We start from the raw sequence: 24387 nt of genomic DNA on the forward strand, positions 1-24387 counted from the left end.
ATATGCCAGGATGTTAACCAGAGTCTGGGGTGCTAGAGTCTCTGCTAAGTAAAAATAAAAAAGATAAAGACAAAATATAAAAGTAAGAGCCTAGAATACAGGGCAGGCTATCGTGAGGACTCAGGACATAGAGCTTTTAACGATGGCTGTCTCTCTTACACATTTTCTACGCTGACGTCACACACTCAGGTCGTCCTATCAAAAGCCCGCTGGAGTTCTCGCAGGAGAAGTCCTCACTCGGGGTTCTGAGAATTGTTTTGCGCATGTGTTCTGGGATCTGGTTACAGTTCCCCTCCTGATTTAAGCTACACTCTATCTTTTTGTCCCAAGGGGGCAGAACCCTGGGTGAAATGGCTCTGGGGAACAAGCTGGATCCTCTGAGGAACCATAATGTGCCCAGGGTGGCTGGACTAAAGTAAGGGAGGGGCAGATAACTAGCAAGTCACCTAAGAACCGATAAAGTGGGATCTTGTAGACACAGAAATTTAGACTTTATTTAAAATGCAATGTTTTTAGCTGCAGAATGAGATGACTTGGGCTGGGTTTTAAATGTATCACAGTGGCTGCTGGATAAGCAAAGGGATATAAAAGGAGAGGAGTAGAAGCAGGAACCAGTGACCATAGATACAGTACAGGAGACAGATGGTGGTGGGATGAGTAGGACCAAGAGGCATGGCAGTTCCTAAGGGACATTGCCTTGCTCACTGCCTGGCTGAGGAAACAGCAGTCCTGGATTCTGGAACAGACTTTGATGTTCCCATTGCCACCTGCCCCAGGTCCAGCTCCTGTGCATTCCACTGTAGGACATTTTATCCATAAACCATTCACTGACCTTGAAGTATGTGCAAATGAAAAGCACTGCTCAGGTATGAAAGAGTCGTATGGTTAAAGGAAAAAGGAGAAAAAAGCCACAGGGAAGAAGACAGGGACGAAGCAGGTAGATTGTTCTGAAGGCAAAGTCTGGGGCAGGACCCATGCTCTGTTACAATTCGTCCGGGCCCCGGAACAGGCTTGAATGCTGCATGGACTTTAAGTTCTGTTTCTGTGACCTCATGATGCAATTCCCGTGACCAGGAGTCCTGTCTTTTCCCCTTATGTTCTCCTGTTAGCACAGGTGGCCTTCTACAAACCCTTATGCCTGAATGAAGCTGTGTCTCTTGCATCCAGAGAGCCAGAATCTTGTGTTGCCCATAGCAATTACATAAGAATGTGGAAAGTGACATTTGGATGTGGACATACAATGAGTGGGAAGCCCCATGATTCCAGTGCACATCTCACCATGGATTCCAAAGCCTCTAAATTGAAAGTCTTGCCTGTGATTTCAAGCCTCCCCCAAACATGTTCCCTTTAAAGGCAACACTTTCACGACTTGGTTGCTCCTGTGTTTGACAAATGTCAAATAACTCAGAAATGTAAAGACAAAGAAGTTGAATGGCTGCTCCTCTCAGTGTGAGATGCCTTCAAGCATAAACTTAATCTCTGCCCTTGGTTGCTCAACTAATGGAAGATAAGGAAACAATGCAACCATATATAGCCACTGTAAGATGAATTTTCTTCCTTTGTGCATATCTAAGGGTTGGAGACTGCCAAATATTATATTCAGAAAATTGTTTTCTGTGCTGAAGAGATGAAGCATTAAACACATTCTGTTTCTTGTTTTTTTGTGAGTTAAGAAATGATTTAGTTGGTAGTGGGAACAGAAGTTGAAAAGATGCATAGGGTAGGACTGTGAATAGATGAACTTCTGAGTAAGAGGTAACTGTGAGAAAACAGCAGCTAAGAGCCAGAGAAAAGGTGGTGGGCAACCGGGCAAGAGTAGGAGTTCCAGGAGAAACAAGGTGAAAAGGGACCCTGTTACCACAGGAGCTGATCCTTTTTGCTGAGGGGCAAAGCCATATCCTATTCTGTCAGCTACACTGGGTCTGTTGGTTCCCAGGCAGCATTCTGAGACAAAGCCTGCCTGTGTGGCTGTAGTCAGTGACAGAGTGTTTCTAGCCCTGAGGAAAGCTAAGACATGGGCAGCCTCCAGAGCACAGCAGCAAGTGCTCTGAGGACAAGGGCTCAGTCCTGTCAATTTTGTATCTCCACACAGTACTTGATAAAAGGGAGGACTTGAGAAGACTATGGCTGGTAAATCAGAGTATGAATGCAAGAAAGTTCCGTGAGCCAAGTGAGAACATGAGAGAAAGTAAGACACGAGAGGGAAGAGTGTAGCTAAATCTCCTACTAAACCAATTTCTAGTAATTAAAATACATTATTTCAGGAGCCTTCGCTGTAAGGACATAATTACAGCATCACGACTATGGGAGCTTATCATGGCTAAAACAAGCACCTTTTTCTGTGATGAGGTTTAAAAGGTATTTTCCACCTGCTGTGGCATTGGAAAGGAAAATACTTGCTGGATCGCTCTGAAGGCTCATAGTGAGATAAATATGAAGTAGTTGCAACAGTCATTTACAAAGTGAGTTCACGCCGAGTTTTCAGGATACAGGAATCCTAGTGGAGCACTTTAGAGAGACAGTGTCGTCAGTGGACATATTCAGATGAGCTTCCTTCTGTCAGGCCGCACAGCTAGTGGGCAATACGACCTCTCCAACTTCCACCCTTCATCCCCATTTCATGGAACTACTCAGTGCTCCAGTGAGGCCCCACTTCGAATCTATGGATCTTTTGTCATTGTATCTTAACTCCAATGAAAGGAATTCAGTTATCTAGATTTGAAGGTCCTAGATGCTCTGTTCTTAGTGATAGATACTTGTTTCTTTTTCGAATGACAAGTCCCACCTACAGGGGCCGAGCGTCTCAAGTCTATCACTGGAAATGCATGGTAAATGTGGGACCTGTTTGATGCTTTACATCTGGGTGTGCTAAGGACCACTTACATCTAGTGACCTTTGACAAATGTAGTGGCTATTGATGTTCACAAGACAACAACCTTGCTATAGAAGGAGGACAACAAGACACTGTCTTTTAAAAAAATTTCAAACCCATATGCAGAAGAGCAGTAAAAAATACAGACAGGCAGGCTTTTCATTAAATTGACTTTTATTTGCTCAATATTACTCAGTATTACATCATCTTCTAACTTTGTTGTCTGTAAATTATAGTGAGTACGAAAGGGAAATCTTGTCAACACTTTTTCCTCCTAATTGGTATTACTGTGGAGCAAGTTGGGGTTATCCTAGTGTGTGAGATGTATGTTAATTCATCAGGGAATTATGGATTTTCAGTGTTGGAAGAAACCTGAAAGACTGTTTCCAGTCTCACCATCTATCTCGAGTTTATAAGAGGTCCTAACGATTTCACCGTTTGCAAAGAGTGAATTATTGTTTTCTGACATGGTATTCCTGTACATTTCTAGGCAGTGTAGTCAAATCAAAATCGCCCCAGGGATTTACCTCAGTAGCACTGTGCCTGCCCCACAAGTGCAAAGTCCTGAGTTTGATCCTCGATTAAAAAAAAAAAATCACTCCAAACAAATATAAGAAACAAGTTTAAAAAAAACCAACAGCACTACAATGGAAAGTGATGTGTCTGAGATTTCTGCACATTGGAAAAGACCTTTGTGGTTGATGATGGATGGAATGTTGCCCATGAACCTCATGATCAGCAGGCCCTATGACCTCATTAGAAAAAACACAGTCCCACAGTTTCCAATAAAGACTAACACAGAATAACCCTGAAAGGGGGACTGGTGCACACACAAGGATTCCAGGGTACATTCTTTTTCTGTCTGTAAATCCTCAGTGGATCTGGATAAGGAGATATGAAGATGCACCAGCAGTTTAGCAAGATTGAGTGATAGAATTAATAAAAGATATGCTGGCAATGAGAATTCAGGAATGTCTTCTTGTCAGAGTATTCCAGTAATCTTCTTTGAGACATTTGTAATCAGTTGTACCATCCTTCCCAAGATTTTAATGAGACAGAGATGGTCTCGTAATCCCTCATGTTGGCTAAAGTTATTGCAGAAATAATAACATCAGGAAACCCACATGTTACCTGTAACTGCCAATGAGCTCTGATTGTCTCAAGAAAGGATTTACAAAGCAAGGAAGATTAGACCCCACATCTGTCTGACTTGAAGGTCTGTCCTATAAGCTACAGCAATATGCATTCTTTCAGACAACATGATTTATATATTCAAAATAATGTGTTGTTGGCTTTCTGTAATATTGTGAAAATATTTCCATGAAGTATATTCATATACAAATAGGCGCTAGGGTACATGTGTTAAAATCTCAGTCCCCAGGGTGGAGCTATTGGCAGATGGCGGAACCTTTCAGACATGGAGGAGCCCTTTGGGAGGGTCTTAGGATGTGCAGGTGTGGCCTGGAAAGGGACTGTAGGACCCTGTCCTCTTTCTCTCCCTCTTTTTTTCCCCTGGCTCATAAGGGGAGCAGTTTTTCTCTGCCACGTGATTCTGCCAGGATGGGCTGTTCATGCCAAAAGCCCAATTCAATGAGGCCATGCAAGGATGGACTCCAAAACCATGAACCAAAATAAACCTTTTCTCTTTATAAGTTAATTTCCTTGGGTGGTTCTGTATAGTGACACAAAGGTATGTGATACAGCAGGCAGTATGTGTTTTAGATGGGAACACCTGAAGCTACAGGTGTGACAGATGAGAAATCAAAGATAACAGGAGCAATGCCAGCAGTAATTATTTCCATACACAATGCTTAGTCGATCATGAATTATCTTCATGTACATTTTTATCTGCTTGACCCTTCCAGCAACCCGACCGAGGCCCAGAAATATCAAATAACTTATTCAGGGTCACAAAACTAATAAATAGAATCAGTGAGACCCAGACAGCAATTTGCAGATAGTTTTCTAGTTGGTCAACTCTTATTCCCTATATTTAGATCAAGAGAGTGGCCATTCTGAGATCAAATCATATTTTACCAAGTCATATTTGATCCTGCTATTTCAGTGTATACAATTTATGTCCTGTGTAGTAAAGATATCAGGTTCAAGTTTAGAAAGTCTCCAATAGTCAGATACTCATTTAAAGAGAGGATGCTTTGGTTTTAAAATAGCAAGGTGAGAGCATATTGAACTCTGATATGTTTCAAGTGAACCTAGAAATGAAAGTTTCTATGTCTATATATTCATCTATGTCTATGTGTGCATGAGTATGCAAAAATATATAGGTATATTCTCTACAAAACAAGGAAATTCTCCCCCAAATTGTGATGAATCCCTAAATTACAAATGAGATCATAGTTTAAAGAGATTAAAAAGAACCTCAAACATGTGCAGCAGCCCACGAGAGAGCAACACCATCAAAAGTGAGAACAATATCAGCCATTCTTCTAAGAAGTGGTGGAAACCAGAGGGTACACAAGGGCAAGGGACAATAGGAGATTGATTAGTTTGATTATTGTAGTAAAATCTATAACTGGTGAACCCCTTAGAGATTTTTTTCTCTCCTTCTTTTACACACACACACACACACACAAAATTTTAGGGCTAGCAAGCTTTAACAGCAGTATCTGTTTCCAGAAGAAGCAATTTTGGGGACAGAGAGCCAAGTGTTGGTGACAGGTGGAAGAACAGAACTGCTAAGCCCAGAAGACCAGGTGCAAAGATAACCCACCATGGGCACGCTGCCTTGCTCCAACATTCATCCAAAGGCTGTGGAGTCCAACTCTCCTGCTTTCTCCTTCATACAGAGACAGCTGCCCAGCTGCAGAGATCACAGCACAGAGATAAATTCAAAGTCGGGAATGAGAGATTGAGGAAAGCCACTCAATGAAAGAAAGACAAAACATAGGACCTAATCAGAAAAACAACAACAACAACAACCCTGAGCTACTAAAGCATTAAGAACACAATGCCAAAGATGAATCTAATACTGTCAAAGATTAGGGAAAATATTGCACCCAGGAAACAAATTACAAGCAGTGAAAAGAAGGAACTAATTAGAAATTCAAAATTCAGTGCTTGCATATGATTAAGATACACACACAGAAAAGAGCAAACTAGGAATAGAAGAAAATTTCCCTAGTCTGATGAAAGTTATTTAACAGAAATATGTAGCAAACATCACAATTTAAACCAGGACTAAAACAAAGATGTTGGCTGCAATGGTTAATATCAAATTGTACTCAAAAAGGAAACAAGTGAAGAAACAAAATGTATAATGCTTTAGAGAGAAAGAAATAAAAATCATGATTAGTTATAGATAATATAATTGTTTACCTGGAAAACACATGATAATGAATGTCAGGCTATGGAAAGTACATGAAATAGTATGGAAGTGGATCTGATAAAATATCAACATACAAAATCAATGGATTCTATATTTCCAAGCAAGTACCATTTAGCAAATTCCATTTACAATAACAAAAACATCAATGCAGTAACAGGAAATGCTTTTGAGAAAAATAGAATACTTGCTGTCACCATTGTGATAGTTCACTGTGGTGTCAACTTGAATAAGAAGTGCCCAGCTGATTGGTTTAGCACAGCTCTGGGTGTGTCTGGATGATGGACTTACTGAAGAAGGAAGGCTCACCCTGGGCATGGGTGGCACCAACCAATAGGCTTGTAGCCTGGATGGAATAAAAAGGGAAAGAAGGAAGTCTTCTTTTTCTTTGGAGGAGCTCCAGTCTTCTCCATTGCCTTTGGACTTCTGCCTCCAGACTTCCAGTGCAGACCCTTGGCTTCCTGACATGGACCCACATGGGACTCTGCAGAGAGCTCCAGCCCTCTGACTTTTGACTGGACCCTTGGGATCTCCAGCTTGCAGCAGGCCCCTCTGTACCCTTCCACATCTGACTCTGAAAGTAAATCCGTAAATATATTTATATATATCTTGTAAATCCATTCCTCTAGTGAACACTGATACAGAAGCATACATGAAGAGTGTATTCTCAGTCTATATAGCAAAGTATTCATAACTAAAATATTTAAGGAAAATTAATTAACACAACATATTACTTTCCAATCTGATTGGAAAAAATTTAAACACTGGCAGGAACATGAAGATACAGAAATAGTTAAAAACTGATGGTGAGAATGTAAACTGATATCATCACTTTAGAAAGGAATTTGCCAATAGCCAATAAAATTTAAAATATTTATACCTAGGAGTTCTACTTCGGGCATTTATCCTTGACAACATTTTGGACCTGTGGAAAGAATGTTCATGACATTATTTACAGAAGTGAAGCATTACATACAATTTGAACAATGGCTTTCTAAGTGCAAAATAGATCACATTAATCAGGAATGGATACATCAAATTGGAGTGCCTCAACGCAGTAACAGGAATGCTATAGATTTAAGTATAATAACATGATAGCCTCAAAAACTGTGCTGAATAAACCTTTTGTTCCTGTTTCACATTATCTATTATACCTTTCAGTCCTTATTTACACTTTCAGTTTGGATAGGGGAAAAAATGGGCAAATAAACTGAATGGGTACTTCTCAAAAGAAGACGCTCAAATGGCCAAAACAGGTATGAAAAAATGTTCAACACTTCTAGCCATGAGAAAAATGCAAATTGAAAACTGTAGTACTGAGATTCTGTCTCACCCAAGTCAGAATGGCTACCATCAAGAATATAACAATGCATGCTGGAGGAGGATACTACATGATTGGTGGGAAAGTAAGCTAGCACAACCACTCTGGAAATCAGTGTGAAGATTCTGCAAAAGAATAAACACGGAAATGCCATTTGACCCAGGGTAGCACTCTTGGGCATATTCCTGAAAGACTTTAGGACTACACAATAGAGAGAAACATAATTACTCCATATTTATAGCAGTGCAATTCACAATAGCTAAGAGGCTCATCAACAGATGAGTGGATGAAGAAAATGTGGTGCATTCACCCAAGGGACTACTACTTGGCCTTTCTGTAGTTTGCAGGAAAACAGTTGGAACTAGAAACCACCATGTTAAGTGAAATTAGCCAGACTCAGAAAGTTAAATATTACATAATTTCTCTTATATCAGAACCACAAAAATGAATGAATGAATAAATAAATAAGCAAGGACAGGAAACCAAGAGGTAGACTTCTGGAGATGGGGAAAGAGACAAATAGAAGGGGAGAAAGAAGAGAAGGGGTAATAAGACTGAAATTGATTAAGATATGTTAATTACATGTACTAACTTCCCCAAATAGACCACATCATCGTGTACTATTAATATGCACTAATAAAATTATTAAAAATGTAATGTTATAACTACACACAAACATACTTTCATTTAGTACTATACAATTGTTCTTATAAATTATAGTTCATTCCTATACTGAAATTAATGGGTACTATTTATCAGTCACTTACCAGAGGTTAGGAACAGCAGCAAGAGTTTTATACATATCTCCTTAATTCTGTTACTAATCCTGGGCTCTAAGTTTTATTATAAAATCACATATGGAAAAAACCTGCTCAGACAGCCCAAGCACCTGACCTAATATAAACAAGGGCTAAGCTTCAGAACCAGGATTCATTTCTGCAAAGCTTGAAAGCCCCCCAAGATTCACTCCTAGGAAGCTTACTTTATGTCATCGACTGACTAAACCTGGCTGCTCTTACTGGCTAAAGTGAAGTTGAGGTGGCATCATTTCCATCATGAAGTCTTACTCAAATTGCCTTTCTCTGGGCCCTTGTGTCATAAAGCCAGTGAGGGAACATAGCCGCTTTCACCCCTTGTATTTCAGCATTCTGGATAAACTCAAGTTGACTATGGGCTGTGAGCTGGCTCTCAGAGACGAGGCAAGTGGACCTGTCTGCCACACCAAGACTGTTCTGGGATCAGGATGCACCAGTCTGGAGAGAGTGAGGGTGGGGAACGAGGCTTCCAGTTATTCAGAGTGAGCTGAGTGTTGTGCATCACAGAAGATGCAGATCAATGAGACGAGCCTGTCCTGCATGTCATATGTCCCTGTGCTGCTGTGTGCAGAAATAAGCCAGGCTGACCCATATAGGAAGCTGGATCTGGAAAGGGTTTTGCTTCCAGAACTCAAACATCATCTGCTACTCTGAATGTTCTAAAGCAAAGGACTGGGGTTGGGTCCAGAGGTTGCATCTGACTGAGATAATGGAGTTCCCTGCCCGGGAGGAGTCCGATTGTGCAGGGTTTTAGCCACAGTGCAATGCAACTGAGTGCTGCCTCTAGAGTCTGGGGCAGAGCTCAGCCTGACCATCCATGGGTGGCTACCTCATGACTATGCTGACTTCATGGTGGTGTCTGATAAGTAAGCCCCAATGGTGCCTAAATCTGGTCTTTTCATAAATCTGACCTTCCACTGACATGGCCAGTATGGTGGCTGTGCACACATTATTCTGGTCATTGGCATTTGATTTGATGGATGCTCTGGTAATGCATTGTGAAAACACACTTAATGGGTCATCTCATGTTTTCAGAATAACTTCTTAGATTTTCTGCTAAATGTGTGTACAACCTTTCAGCATCTTACGTGAAGATTTTTCTGAAGAGATAAATTAGACATATAGCCAACAATCCATTCACTAATGCAATGGCAATATTTTTATATTCTCTACTTTTGTTCAATTCAAATGCTTTTATCTCACGGCTCTTTCACAATCATGCAAACCAAATGCTATTATAAATCACATGATTTGTTCAAATTGTAAATGTATCAAAGGATTACAGTAAGGGAAGGACTTGAGGGATGAGATGTCTTCATGAACCCAAGATAAAAACAGAGTCTTTGTTGTTGCTGTTGTTTAGGTATAGTTCTATTACGTAGAAAGCATTTTCTTTGCTGTTGGCAAGCTGACATTCTAGAAATTGTCCTTAGCATAGTGATTTCAACTCCATCAATTTCCCTTTCTGATGTGAGTGGCTGACATTCCAAAAGATTGCCTTTAAAAAATGTTAATAAAATAAACCCGGCGGGTATTGAATAGCCCCAAGAAGAACCAAATGATCACTTTGGCCGACAGATGGTTTATTCTGGATAGTGGGAGTTTGCAGAGCAAGCGGGGAAATGGCTGTGGGCTGTTCCTGGAAGTTATGGATGAGATAGCAAAAAATGGTGGCATGTTGGTTTCACGCATCCCTCGAGTATGACGAGTAAAACTCACAAAGTGCTTACTGAAGTCTTTTTAAGAATATATCTCCTGATAATTGCATTATTCAGAGATGACAACAATAAAATATCACACCTGGAATCCTATGAGACATTAGTTGGCAGAGCTTTTAAGAATTTCACACCCACGGTGATTTTAAGAGAAAGGCATTATCTCAGAGTGCTTCAGAAAGATAGACAACTGGCTGGATGTGGGAATCACATACAAGGAGCTATTAAAAAAGCTTGGAAAATGACAAATTTGTAACGATCTTTCACCCAGCTGCAGAGTAAAGATTTAATTGAGTACTCTAGAAATGGGTGCTAAGAGTGCTGCTCTCTGGTCTCATTGCCTTGTTAGACCTTACTGCCACTGAACTGAGCTGAGGAAGTCAGCTTAGTCTGAAACTCCTCACACAAAAGTAACCTTAGTGGGCCTCAAATAAATTTTGGAAAGGTGGCTGTGGTTAGGTATCCCTGGCTTCCTGAGATAGCACCTAGACAAATGTAGTCATCACTACGCTGAGTAGCTCTCACCCTGACACCTAGTGAATGTAGAAATGCTAGGGCTCCAAATTCACAAATGTGGATAATAAATCACAGTTATTTTTCTGATACAAATATTTGGGGCACATAGTAAAAAGTAGTTAAAATTGTATAATCTTTTCATAGCTCTTATTTCATTTATGAAATAAACAAATATCTTATTTACAGATGAAAAACTTGAAGTTCAAAAGAATTGAGTAGCTTAATCCCAAATCACAGGGCTTGGCATTTTTTACTTCAAAAGCTATAGTATTTTCACTGTGTCTTTTTGGATCATACTGCTCAATATTTAAGTGGTTTTTCAAAACTACCTTTCACGTCATCCTTTTTGAACAGATTAAATAATGTATTATCATCACAGTAATAAATATAAAAAGATATTTTTCCTACTCCAATTTTTAAAATTGGAAAGAAGAATACATCAAAATTTGGATTTTCCTAGGCTGGACTAAAATCAAATGAGAGATTTTGTTCTGAGTTGCCGTTCTATACTTCTATTAATTGTAGGATAGGCTAAGTTTTCAGGGTATTTTTGCTTTGAATTAAAATTGGTCTTCATTAAATATAAAGAATGAAGCAGAGAGATAAATAGACCACATATGGAAATCAATAGCTATCCAGCTGTAAACCACCTACTGTATGCCATAAACCATAGTAGAAGATTACATATCCTATTGCTAATCCTTGCAAGAATTTTGCAAGATGCATTTCACTGAGTTCATTATACAGATAATAAAACTGAATTTCGGAGAGAATGAAGAACAAAAGTGTTCATATTTCTTTTTTTGTACTACAGTAAGTGTGAATGGAACATAAAAAGAACATGATGCTCATCAACAAATACTAACCATAAAATCAAGTTTGTAGATCTCATTGGATAATTTTGTTATACTGAAAGATAGGAAAACAGAAATTCTTATTATAGGGAGATGAGACCCCCCCCCCATTTCTCATGTAGCCCCCTTTTTAGTGACAGAGAAGTGAGGAACAGCAACTTATGCTGAGGACAGGAAAAAAGAAAAACACAGAGAACTGAGAACTGAGACCCAATTCTGGTAGGATGGTGTTGTGTACATTCTGCTGATCAGACAGGACCTGATTCAGTTAACCTCCACTTGGATAAGTACATGGAGTTAGGAACCAATAGCAGCCAACCTACGGAACAGGGCCTCCTTCTATCCGAAGGTAGCTATAAGAAAAAGTTAAAGGACATCCAGAATGCACAGATTTGGTGTCTTTAAAGAAAACACAAGACAAAGGGATATTGCATTAGCTTTCCCACTTCTGGGACACAATACCCAACACCCACAACCTAAAGGAGGAGAGGTGATTTGGCTTACAGTTTCAGGGAATTCAGTTCATGGCCAGCTGGCTCTGAGGCAGAAATATCATGGGGAAGGGTATGGTGGAGCACAGCTGCTTAGTTCATGGCAGACAGGAAGCATAGCAGGGGAAGAGTGACAGAGAGGAAAGGGCCCAAGGACTATCGATAGTACCCAGGTCACATCTGTATGACACACCAGACAGACTCCAAAGTGTGTGTTTCTAATCTACTAGGCATTTCTTAATCCAAATTGACACATCATGATTGACAGTCACAGATGGACTGCATTACATACTCAAAATATAATTCAAGAGAATTTTTCTGAAATTAGAAACAATTCTATGCATTGAAATTGTATGCCATGCTTCAGGGAAAGTTGGGTCAGATCAGTCAACACAAAAACATACCCTATTAAAATAGTTGAACTGTACAATAGTGACAACAGCCTTTTGTCAAAGGAAAAAAAGGAGTCTTCAGGGCTAAAAGAAAATCAGCTGACTGCAGGTTTCTCTGTAGTTACATTTGCTGCCAGAGGACAATGGAGCCATTTCTACCAAGTGTGCATCAAGGATTTATCTTTGGGCAAGCTGTCCTTCAAGCATAAAGACTATAAAAAAATGTGCTTTTTAATGTAAGAGCTCAGGGATAGTGCTCCCATGAGCCCTTCTAAGGGACTTACTTAAAAGACTCTTTAACCAATTAGGAGGTGACTAAGAAAGCCGTGGCAAAAGGACTGGCAGTGAGTACTGAAAATATTTAACTGTAATTTTACATCTAAGGCAAATATGAAAATCAGGATATCAGACAAATATAAATATTAGTTACAACAGAAATACAATGGAAGAAAGAAGGAAAATGGATGAGTATATGCAAAAATGCAAACAGTATTTAAAAAATTATTAAAGTTGCAAAACCAAAAACAGTAAAAGAACACCTATAATAATATTACTGTTTCACCTACTGTTTACGCCACTTGGTTTATCATTAGTCTCCTTTTATGGACACAGATGTTGATACATATATATGTATGCATACGTAATTTTTTCTGAACCACTTGAGAGTAAGTTACATACATCATAACCCTTTCCTCCTAAATATGTCAGCTTGTATTTTCTAACAATGGGGATATGCTCTTCCATAATTGCTGTACAATTGTCAACTCCATAAATGCATTGATACACTTGTTATCTAAACTACCAGCTATATTCAAGCTTTGTCAGCAAACCCAGTAGTATCATTTATAACACATTTTATTGTCATACAGGACGTAGCCAACCTCCTTTAATCTGGAACATTTCCTTGGCCTTTGCCTTTTTAGGACACGGCTGATCTGGAAGAATATGGTCCCCACAAATGCTTTATTTTTATTTTTAATTTTAGCAGAACTTTCCTTACTTGTATCTGTCTGGTTTTCTTATGATTTGGTCTAGGTTTTGCTTTCCTGGCTATACCACTGCATAGGTGATGTTGTGTCCTTCTCAGGACTACCACTTGAGTTCACCAGAAGCTCATCTGGCCCTCACAGGTGATGTTAATTATATCATCTAGTCAAGATGTCATCCAATTTTTCCACTACATATAATCACTGCTTTATTTGGTTTATTCTCCCTCACAAGTAATAGGTGGCCTTTAGGAGTGACACTTGATTATGAAAAATACCAGCTGGGCATAATGGTGCACACCTGTAATCCTAGCCCTCCAGGACTTGGAAGACTGGGGCAGAAGGACTGCAGTGAGTTCAAGGGCAGCCTGGGCTACACTGTGAGACTGTCTTTAAAAAACCCCCCAAACCCAGTTTCTCATCAGAAAGTGTATCTTTTTTTTTTTTTTTTTGGTACTGGAGAGCGAACTCAGATCCTTGCACTTGCAAGGCAGGCGCTAGAACCACTGAGCTAAATCCCCGGCCTGAAAAGTGTATCTTTTAAAGTTGTGATAGAATATGAGTGTATTTAAGAGTAGAAATTTAAGCACTAATAAAGATGATGAAATTGACTAAAATAGAAGAGAGGGATTAGAAAGGAGAGAAAAAATATTGTTTATAGTAGGAAACTAGCAAACTACGAAAAGCAAAAGAGCTTACAAATAATATATAAAATTATAAATGGAAGCACTAGAAGCAAAATATAATCCTTTGTATACTCACATCAGAATTATATTTTAAAGATAAAATATAAGCTAAGAAAATAGACTACGCAATGAAATATTTTAATAAAACTACATAAAACAAATAAAAAATTAAGGCAATGCACAGCTGTTGTATCTATATGTAAAAAAACCCTTTCTTGATCTGAAAACAATTGGCTTAGTAAAAGAAATATATTTTCAGAGTGAACCACCAAGCAATATCTAATTCCTGTTCCTACACAAGAGAGATACTTTAAAAAAATTGATTCAGAAAGATTGAAAGTATTTAAATGGACAAATATATGCCTGGAAAGTGTAGATTTGGTAAATTTCACATCAAAGACTCGAAGCCTGAGGTATTTAACAGCACAAAGCTAATAAGCTATGTAAGTGACAAGAATAGGGATCTGAGGAGAGGGTGAGAGAAGGGAGGGAGAAGTGCTGGGCTGCAGCCCTATCAATACGGAACTCAGGTCACAGAGCACTCAGAGACTCAACGCCAAAGTGCAATTCTCAGTGAAGACGGAAGAATCATGGAGGGACATTCACGTCGCATTCACGTGGCAGGATTCAGGGACTAAAGGAGACATCCACAGAACTGCACTGATATCAGACTTTCAGTCTCTCCTCTTATTTTATGACAGATCAAATAAGCCAAAAAGCACAAGGAAGAACTAGTAACATATATTGCATTATTTATTAACTATTAATATTTAATAACTGATAACAAAATAATGACATTCATGGGAAGAGCTGGTTGATATATTCAAAATCTGTACCCTGGTTTTCAAGTACAGGTGGTAGAGATTGAGAAATTAAGGTATATTAGGTAATTGTAAAAAAAAAAATCCAAAAAGTACAAAGAGCATTTTTCTAGCACAATGCAATGAAGTCAAATTAATAGCAAAATCAATCAAAAGTCTCTTCCACTTTAGAAATGAAAAATAGCAGTGTACCTATAAAATATACTCACGAAAATACTATAGGTATGCCAGACTTTAGGAATATATTTAAGTGGCGTAAGGAAAAATTCTTGCTTTGCATATTAACATACGTGAAAGGATAGAAAAAAAATGAGCACTTTAGTAAGAGAGTTAGAAAAGGAAACTGTGAAAAATAAAACAGAAAGAAGTAAAATAGAAGTAAAAGTGTTAAAAGGAGCTGGGTGCCGTGGTGCACACCTGTAATCTTAGTGCTTTGGGAGGCTGAGTCAGGGAGGTAGCAAATTTGAGCCTTCCCGGGCAACTTCATGACTTAGAGAGACTGTCTCAAAAATATTAAAAAATTTTAATTTTTTGGGGGGGGGCTGTAGCTCAGCTGAAGATGCTGGCCCAGGTGGAGCAGGGAAATAGGAGAAAGTTAAAAGCAAAAATATGTGAATTAGAAAACAGAAAAACAGGATCAGGACCAGTAAACAAACCCAAAACTGCTTCTTTTGGGGGTAAAAAATAAAACAAAAATTACATAAACTACTTGCTAAATTGGGCAAGAAAAAAGGAGAAAGGTACAGAACACACAAAATAAGAAATGCAGAGAATCCTGGGGATGCCTCTGAGGCTTGAGATGTATGGGGGGAGGCATGACATTCTTACAAATCTATTTCTTTAAAAAAAAAATCTGTTTAGATTTTTCTGTATTTTCTGGTTAGTTTTGATAAATAGTATAATTTAAAATTATCCATTGAATAGATGCTTTCAAATGTGCTTTGTGTCAGTTTGAGGAAAACAGTCTTTTGTGATGCATGTGTGATGTGTGTGTGGGGTGTGTGTGTGTGTGTGTGTGTGTGTGTGTGTGTGTGTTAAAGAGGATGGAACCCAGGGGCGCTCTACCACCCAGCGAAGCTATATCCCCCATCCTTTTATTTGTCAGGAAGCCTGGCTTTGTGTTTTAAGTAACAGAATGCTAAGTGTAACTTGGAGGATTATGCTTGATTGCATTTAAAGCCCTGCAAGTGAAACCAGAAAGCACCCAGGAGGAGCAGCAGCAGCAAGGCAGACCTGCTGCCACCAGCCTGGCTGTTTGATTAAGCAGAAATTTGGAGCTCTGAGAAGAGTCAGCGCTGGGATCTAGGAAGAGGGACAGGGCGGCTCTTCCTTGGGGGAAGGGGTCAGGAGGCTCCAACACTCCACACCCAAGCTACATGATGTGGGCTCAAAGAGAAGCTCTCAGAGCATGGGGCACAGGGCTGAGACCGCCTCTCACCTGCAGGGATCTACCTCTGCACTTTAGGGAGAGGGGGAAACATCAGGATTGGTGGCAGCCCAGGGACAGCGCCCTCCTTCTGCTTGGCATGAAAAGATGGGTCAAGTAGATAATAGGGTGAGCACCCCTAATCCAGAACTCTGAACTCTCAAATGCTCCAGAGTCTTCAACTTTTTGAGCACTAAGATGCCATGAGTGATGTTTTCTGATGGTTCAATGTACATAAACTTTGCTTAATGCATAGAATTAGTATTTCCTTCAGCCTATCTATATAAGGTGCATATGAGACATAAATGAATTTCATGTTTAGATTTGTGTGCCATTTCCAAGATATCTCATGAGGCATATTGAAATAACATTCCCCAAATTTCAAAATCCCAAACATTCCTGGTCCCAAGCATTTTGAATAAGGGTTGCTCAACCTGTAGTTCTGAAAGTGCAGGAGTTAAGCCACTTTGCTGATAGCCCAGGCAAGGTGACCATCACCAGGTAAAGAGACCACTGAGGCAAGAGCCCTGGGTATGAGCTGTCTGGGCAGGGAGGCAAGAGCGACCTCTTGGGTTAGACGGCTCTGCAATCAGAAGCACCGTGAACAACCACGAGGAGCAGTCTCCCGGGCCTGTAGGGTCACGGTTCCCTTCCCCGTCCTTCTTCCTTCAGCCAGTCCCAGTGGAGAAGTGACTGTCTGATCACCTCACTTTCTGTCCTTAGGTAGAGGCCCAGCTGGTCTTCAGAGCAGGAGGGGCTGAAAGTGAAGTTGGATTAAAGTTTTAAATTGAGCCAGACTGGAGTTTTTATGCCTAAAAATAGCAGGCAAGCTATCACTTTTTCAAAATGAAGTATCTGTAAGGGACAAGAAAGGGGGATCCTGGCTCCTTTGGGGGGTGATGATGGAAGAAAATAGATAAAAGCAATTTCTTGCAATATCCTCCAAGGTCAGGCTCTTTGATGAGTTGCCTAGAAGAGACATCAAATCTAGAAGCAGGCCCCTCTGAACCTGGACTCCTCACACCCCTTGGTTTTAAAAGCTGTTAGATTCAACCCAGAAGCTTATTGCTCAGCACGAACTGTTCTGTTTCACCATTTGCAAGAACATTAAATATAAATGAGAAGCAGATTGATCTGAGACAGGCTTCTTTAGAACATTCTTTCTCTTTGAAATGTGTACAGTTCACAACCAGCAGCTTCTAATTGAACTAACTGATGCTGCCCAACATCACTATTTTGTTATTTTTTAGTTAAGATGAGCCTCTCTGAATATGTAAGGTCATACTTCTTGCGTATAGATTGTTTTCTTTCAAATACAGGATGAACATTTTCCCTCAAAGAAAGGAACTTAGTCTAAAAAAGAAGTCCTGGTTGCTGGTTACTATAGCAATAGCTACAGACGTAAGGTGGATTATGCAGATGTGTCCCATGGCTATTTAGGTGGTCAGATGATGTGGTCCAGAAACGTGGACTCATACCCAGTAATCAGATCTCCTGGCCGGGTCTGGGCACCCACTGCCATTCCCCTAGGTGCAATCACTGCCGCTGGGTGACCCCAAAGTTACTGCTGTCCCGCAGAAGTCCCCAGGCAGTGAGTCTCAGCCTCCCCTCTTACCTTCCCACTCCACTTCAGAACAGCAGACAAAAGCTGTGTTTTATTTGCTGGGCTACAAAGAACTCATTTGTAAGTTGCGTTACCATGATTGACTCCTTCAAGGCAAAAGGGAAGTAAAATGATACTTCCGGTGGGAACTCTCTCTCGGGCGGGGACGGGCGGGGTGGAGGGGCCTCTTTCCCATCCTTCTGCCCCTGACTCCTCTGCCGTCCTGAGAGCAAGGCCTTTGGCAGCGAGAGCTCCTATCTCACCTTGCAGGCTGTTTCCCGACCCCAGCCCTCCTTCGAGGTAGGACAGGCAAAAGAGAGCAAACACCAGTAGAACACCCACACTCTAACCGGGTAAAGGGGCGCAATTTCAAATACTCCCAGCGGAAGGAATCCAGTGAGGGGAATGGGGCGAACAGGTGGGAGTGGCTGCAAAGCCTGGCGTAACAGAGCTGCCACAGAAGCGGCCTGGCCCAAGAAGAAAAGCCTGGGAAGAGACCCTGGCTTCTTCCTCATCCTACGACCATGTTCCGTTGGCGCCTCCTATTGGTCAAACCAGCTGCCAGTCACTGATGCGCTGAGAAGGGCACTGCCCCTTCCCCCTTAGCTGGGATCTGGGGGCCGACACACTTCCAGGCACTTCCCCACGACAGGGGACAAATCACCTCACCTCTGAGAATTACTTTCCTCGCCGTCGATGTACTGGCGATATAGTAGTAGCAATGTGAACAGTGAGGGAGGCATGAGTCTTCAGCACACCTTCTGGCACACTGCAGGCATTGGATAGTTGCTGACGCGACTGGAAAATATTTTTGAAATATTAAGCGCTGGTTTTCGTGTGGTGATTTCCTCTCTCTTTGCTCTTCTTATGTCAGGGGATGGTGGGGCTCGAGAGGTGGTCTAGAACCTCTTCTGGTCTGTTCCTTTACAAAACGTTATTTTGGGGGTTGGAAAGTTGAGGCAAATGTTTGCGAGTCAGAAATCGGAGGAGGGTAGGGATTTCTTTCCAGTAACTCCAAATCCTGACACTTGATAAAGATGTCTCAGTAAAGCATTAGGAGAGCTCTGATGGGTGCTGGACCAAAGGACCCGTCACCTACTTCCTGTCAGACTCTGGAGGAGACTCCAAAACCCCAGTAGGATTTGGGGACCTGAGCCGAGAGGCGATCCTGTGCTCTGCTCCCTGAAAAGAGAGGGCCCCAGGGAGATGGCAGTGCTCAGGCAGAGAGAGGAAGTGGGGTACAGCAAGTGACAGGCTCCTCCTCCACGTACCCAAGACCAGTGGGGCCCTCATGCAGCAAGGGAAGGTGGACCTGAAGGGGCAGGTGGGCTGGACAAGAGAACTCACCAGCAACCCAAACGAAAGCTCGGCCTCCTGCTTTTCTCCCTGGGTTCTTGAGAAGGAAGAGCTTGTAGAGATTGTGTGAAGAAAGCACAGCTGGGCGCTTGAACAGAAAACATAGCAATGCAGTCACAAATGATGTGTTATTTACAGAGAGGCCCGGGCTTGTTTTGCAGTGGGCATCTGTCACTGCTGGCTCTCAGCCTCTGCATCCAGGCTGAGCCAGTCAGTGTTTTACAAATCCTGCATGAATGCTGCAGGAGTAGGCATCCAAAAGAGTCCTGAAGTTATACAGGGTTCAAATGATTTATTTACTGTTCTATGTTGGATAAATGACAAGCAGCTGAGCCTATTTCCTTAGGAGCATTAAATGAGACAGTAGATGAAGTGGCCTCGTTCTGGGGTATCCCACAAATGCTAATTCTCCACAGTGCTGCCTAAGAGACCTTAGGGTTTAGAACTGAGTTGTAATCCTGAGTTCCAATCTCAATCCTGTGGTTTGCTAGCTCTGTGGCTTTGGGCAAATTGCTTTTCCTCTGTGGACCTTAGTTGTTTAATGTATGAAATTGGGGTGGCATCGGCATCTACCTCATAGGTTTGTTCTGAAATTAGAGAGCTAATTCTTGTGCTGGGCTTAAAATGGTGGTGGGCACACAGAACTCAAAAACGTTTCCACTGTTACTTCTGTACGATAGGATAGAATCTTTGCCATGGTAGATGCTTGATTAAGCAATGATGGGGCTAATTCAAATGATGAGAAGGGTTGGTGTGCTAGTGGATTTGAACTCATAACTCAGGTCATGCCAACTGCCCCTTGTCTTGATAAAATCCTCAGCAATCTTCATCTCAGAAACCTGGGGCTACTGCCATTACCTGTGATAGTAAAATATAGTCTTCTTTGGAAAACTCAGCTTCTGGTCTCTTAATGGACCCCAAATTCTTGTAGAGCTGTGGTTGTGAAATGGGATGATTTTAGAACCATTGTTAAAGCGATGGTGCCCAAACCGGCTGGACGTTCCAGTCTCAGGTTGAGCCAGCTCCTGTGTCCTCCACCACAGGTGCCTGCTGGGAGGGCTGGGAGGCAGATTTGGGAGTCTGCGATTTCAAGTAATTCCTTGATGGTGCTCAATCCTGGGCTTGAGAATCACTGTGCAAGGGAGCTTCGTAGTTTGCTGGTGAGCTTGAGTTTAGCAACAGCTTCTTAAATTAAAATACACTAATTTAGAGATGGTAAACATTTAAAGTTTTTCACATATACATAACAGAATATTGACTCTGTTATCACCCTGATGACCTATGGGATGAGACAGGGATGTAGGATGGGAGGGGACAAACTAGAGACTCTTATCCAGTGCCCCAAACTAAGGATTCACAGAGGCAGGAAAGCCGGAACCCTGTATTGAGGTTCATGGAGAGAGGGGTGTGACTCAGGGCCAGCCGTTGGGTTTGATCCCTATATCGCTCCAAACAAAACAAAAGCCCCATGACTACAACTAGCAAAGCTCAGAAAGAGAAAGAGGACAAAGTAAACATTGTATGATCAGCTAGCTTATATATTTCGGTGGGTTCTGGGTTATGGAGGTACCCTCCAGTTGTCCAGGACCTGGTCTTAGGTTGATTCAGGGTGGGGATTACTGGCTTGGTGTATTAAATGAAGATAATAACGAGAGAATCTGGATCTGTCGGTTTGTGTATGAAAGATGTGTTCTGAGTGAGCCCTTTTTTATCTCCCTAGGATGGTCAGTATCCCCAGATTAGCAAGACTCTCTGAGAAGTCAAAGCATGGAAAATGCAGCAAATAAGAAACATGACTAACACAATGAAATGTGCTATTTGCTTCAAGAAATTAAGGGCCCGTTCTCAGTTCTCTAGTTTTAGCAAAGACAGCAGAGCGGGTATTACCTTGTCCCCTCTCTGTGTTCTTTTGTATGCTCAGGAATGAGTTGCTGGTTTAGGAGAGGAAGGAGGCTAAGATTTACTGACTGCTGATTCTCTAAGCTAATTTGTAACTACTGAGGGATACAAAAGCAGTAAGAGGCTGGCACTATCAGGATGATCCTATCAGAATACATTTTCTATGGTGTAGTAGGGGGTTCTGTGAATGATTATTCTGCCATTTCTGCTACTAGACTTCAGAAATGTCCATCTGTCAAGTAACTTTCCCACATACTTCACCCTCTATGGGGGCAGAACATGGATGAATAATCCCCTTTTTAATGTCATGAGTAAAACAGAACTGTTGGCCTTGTTCTTATAAATTGAACACCAAATTTGCTTTATTAATTAAAATTTGTATTTTAAGATCAACTTTATTAGATACTTTTATAATATATACACGGTGTTCTAAACTTTGTACTATATTCTTACTTATTAATAACAAAACTCTTAATTAGCACATATTTAAGAATCATCATCAAAGGCAAAGATGCTCTTACTAAATAGCTACTGATGTGCCTGCCATACAACCTATTTGGGAAAAGATTCCATTTAAATATATCTTATTTTATCTTTATCTTCACATTTGGTTTTGGTTGTAATTATTAGAGCTGCCATCTAGCCACATATGGCTTTTGTTTCTATAAGGAAGTCCATTTAACCAAAAGAATGGTGAAAATGTTCTTGATAGTTGTTAATGACCTCCACAGGAAGTATTAATCAGCATAACACAGAAATGAATCTGAATTAAAACCTTTTAATAATTTTCAAGGATAATTTGGCTTTATGAAAGGAATCTGAGAATACTATATGCCCACAGGGCATTTTGTCTTGGACAAATAACAAAGTCTCAAGTGTAATGCTTTTAATGCATCTTCTCCTGCAATACCTTTCTTGAGACAGCGGTGTTGTAAAAAGAAAACAAGAGTCAAAAGACTTCAGTTAATTTCTTAAAACCATCTGAGGTGTCTGAAGCAGACTGAACTTTTTGGAACTCAGTTTCCTCATTTTGTTAAATGGGAAAAATATTCATTCATATTTTAATGGCAATAGGATTAAGTGCCATGAATTATGTGAAAGTCCCCTGTACAGCTCTTAACAAATGTTAATGACTGTAATCACTTTGTAAGCCTCATCAGTCATTTTTGCTTCCAGGCAGATAAAGAATTTATCTTTAGGCGGTAATCATTGTTTCCCCAGTAATGCCCTGATCTGTGGAGCTTTTCACAAGCCAAGAGTTGAATTGATTATTGATTATTGATTTTATCCTGTTTGTCCATTTGTCTGATAGGGTGGGTTTTTACTTTCCTTATTTCACAAAGGGGACAAAAAGAAACTTTTAGTTAAATAACAGGTTTATTATGTCAATTAGAATCCAAGCCAAGACCTGGAGATGGGGACTTTCACTTCTTTGGACCGCGTTCTTTCCTCAAGATCACCAGTCTGTCTCTGTCAGCATCCTTCTTCCAACGATTTCCTAAGAGCAGGGTGAGGAAAAAGAAAAAGTAGAAAATGTGCCTATCAGGTTCTTGGGTGTGAGAAATATGTCCATTCCGGGACATAAGGAAGCCAGAGGCAAAGAGGGAGGTGCTTCCTGGCGCTGGCTGTCCTGGTGGGCTGGGCCTCTCCTGGGCCAGGCCCAGGACTGAGTGTACATGGCATGAATGTGCGTGTTCCCCAAACTAGAACATAAGGCAAGTGAAAAGCAAGGTGCAGCTGTACACTTCTGAGCGACAAGACCCTCTCTGTGTCAAAACATTTCCAGTAGCAGCACACACTTCTTAGGTTCTTCTGGAGGCTCAGGAAGCTGAGGGGAGCCATGGGGTCTCGAACCTCCCTGCTTGGGCAGGGAGCCACAGGCTCACTGGATCTGATAGTGGGTGTAGAGTTTTCAGAGATGATGCTTCAAAGTAACAATGCAGGAGGTTTAGGACAATGTCACTGGATTTATTGAATCTGGGCTCTAGGTTGGTGCGAAGTCTAGAATGAGGGCTAGAGTCCCAGTATTTCTGAGAGTAGAATTTTATAAGTACAAATATGAGAAGCCTTCCAGGCAAACTAGAAAAATCAAGAAAAGTAAAAGATGGAGATACTGTGTTTCAGTACAATGAGCATGATGGGGATGGGCTAAGAGGTTGCTTGTGGGTATCAGGTCAGAGACTATTTGAATGCCAGGGTAAGGAAACTATTCCATCTGCTGCTACACTCTACCAAACCTAAGCAGATGTGACATTCCCTTATTCCTTAGAGAACACTGCTGGCTATGTCTTGTTGATAAATGGGTCAGAGCAGCGGAAAGCCCTCTCAAACAAAATCAACCTCCTCACTGTCACCTACAGGACCATGTTCTCCAGCAGGAAGGCAGGGTGTCCTGTTTCTTCCACCAGATGGTGACTAATGGTGCATGCTTCAGATGAACTTCCATGCCACAAATACCCGCCAAAGACTGATTTCTATTTCTACTGAGAGATTTTTCCCCCTAAGCCTTCAAATGCACCAGAGCTTTGTCTGATTTTGGTCAGCAAGGGGATGCTGGTTAAGCAAATTGCCTCATTAATGCTTCTATAAAGGGACCACTTTCTGGGGCTGCCTGATCACTATGTGCTAAGACACCGTTCATCATCCCGGTACTGATGTGAGTCAGACACTAACAATGTTGTCCTTTGTTTTCATGAGATGAGACTGAGATGAAAGGCTTCTCATGATGTCGCTAGGTAACAAAATATATATGGAATTTTTCACTGTATATGCAGATTCTCTGTCCTCCTATTTACATTCATAGACTTCAGCTATGAAAGGATCGCTAGCTACAGAATCTAAATGGACACAGGGTCTCCTGTGTTTACCACGCAAGGAATGTAGGTCTTTGGAAGGTTGAGTGTATTAATTTCTGCCTCGGTTACATTAGAAGTAAAATGAAGAATTTTAAAAGAATTAAGAGTGGAACTAGTCTTTATTTACTTACCCTGCAAACATTTATTCCATTCCTACTATGTATAGGGCACACTGTTAATTCCTGGAGGTACAAAGAAGAGAAATTGACAGTTCTTGGCCTCAAAGTGCTTAGTATCTAACAGGAAAGTAGATGGATGGTTCCACAACTGCTGTGCAGTATAGTAAGTGATCTGCTAGGATAAAGCTCAGAGCACTGTGGGAATGTGAAATTAAGACACCAAAAAATTGAGCTTGCCTTGTCTCTATGAAGATACCTACTTTCAGACTGCTAGATTGGACATTCTATAAGGACACCTCACAACTCAGCACTACTGC

The 24387-nt window shown here is 41.0% G+C and overlaps 1 long non-coding RNA gene across 1 annotated transcript; it reads right to left on the bottom strand.

Moving 5' to 3' along the window:
• Window positions 1-16544: 16544 nt before the first annotated feature.
• On the bottom strand, window positions 16545-18940 carry LOC110349447 (uncharacterized). The gene is made up of 2 exons (XR_002395403.2): window positions 18511-18940; window positions 16545-16995 (listed from the first exon to the last, which is right to left on the bottom strand). It is a non-coding gene; the product is annotated as an uncharacterized LOC110349447 (long non-coding RNA).
• Window positions 18941-24387: the final 5447 nt, after the last annotated feature.

The sequence above is a fragment of the Heterocephalus glaber genome, unplaced genomic scaffold (assembly GCF_053883595.1).
Source record: "Heterocephalus glaber isolate CG9 unplaced genomic scaffold, H.glaber_assembly_v1.0 deba00001550, whole genome shotgun sequence".
Lineage (NCBI taxonomy): Eukaryota > Metazoa > Chordata > Mammalia > Rodentia > Bathyergidae > Heterocephalus > Heterocephalus glaber.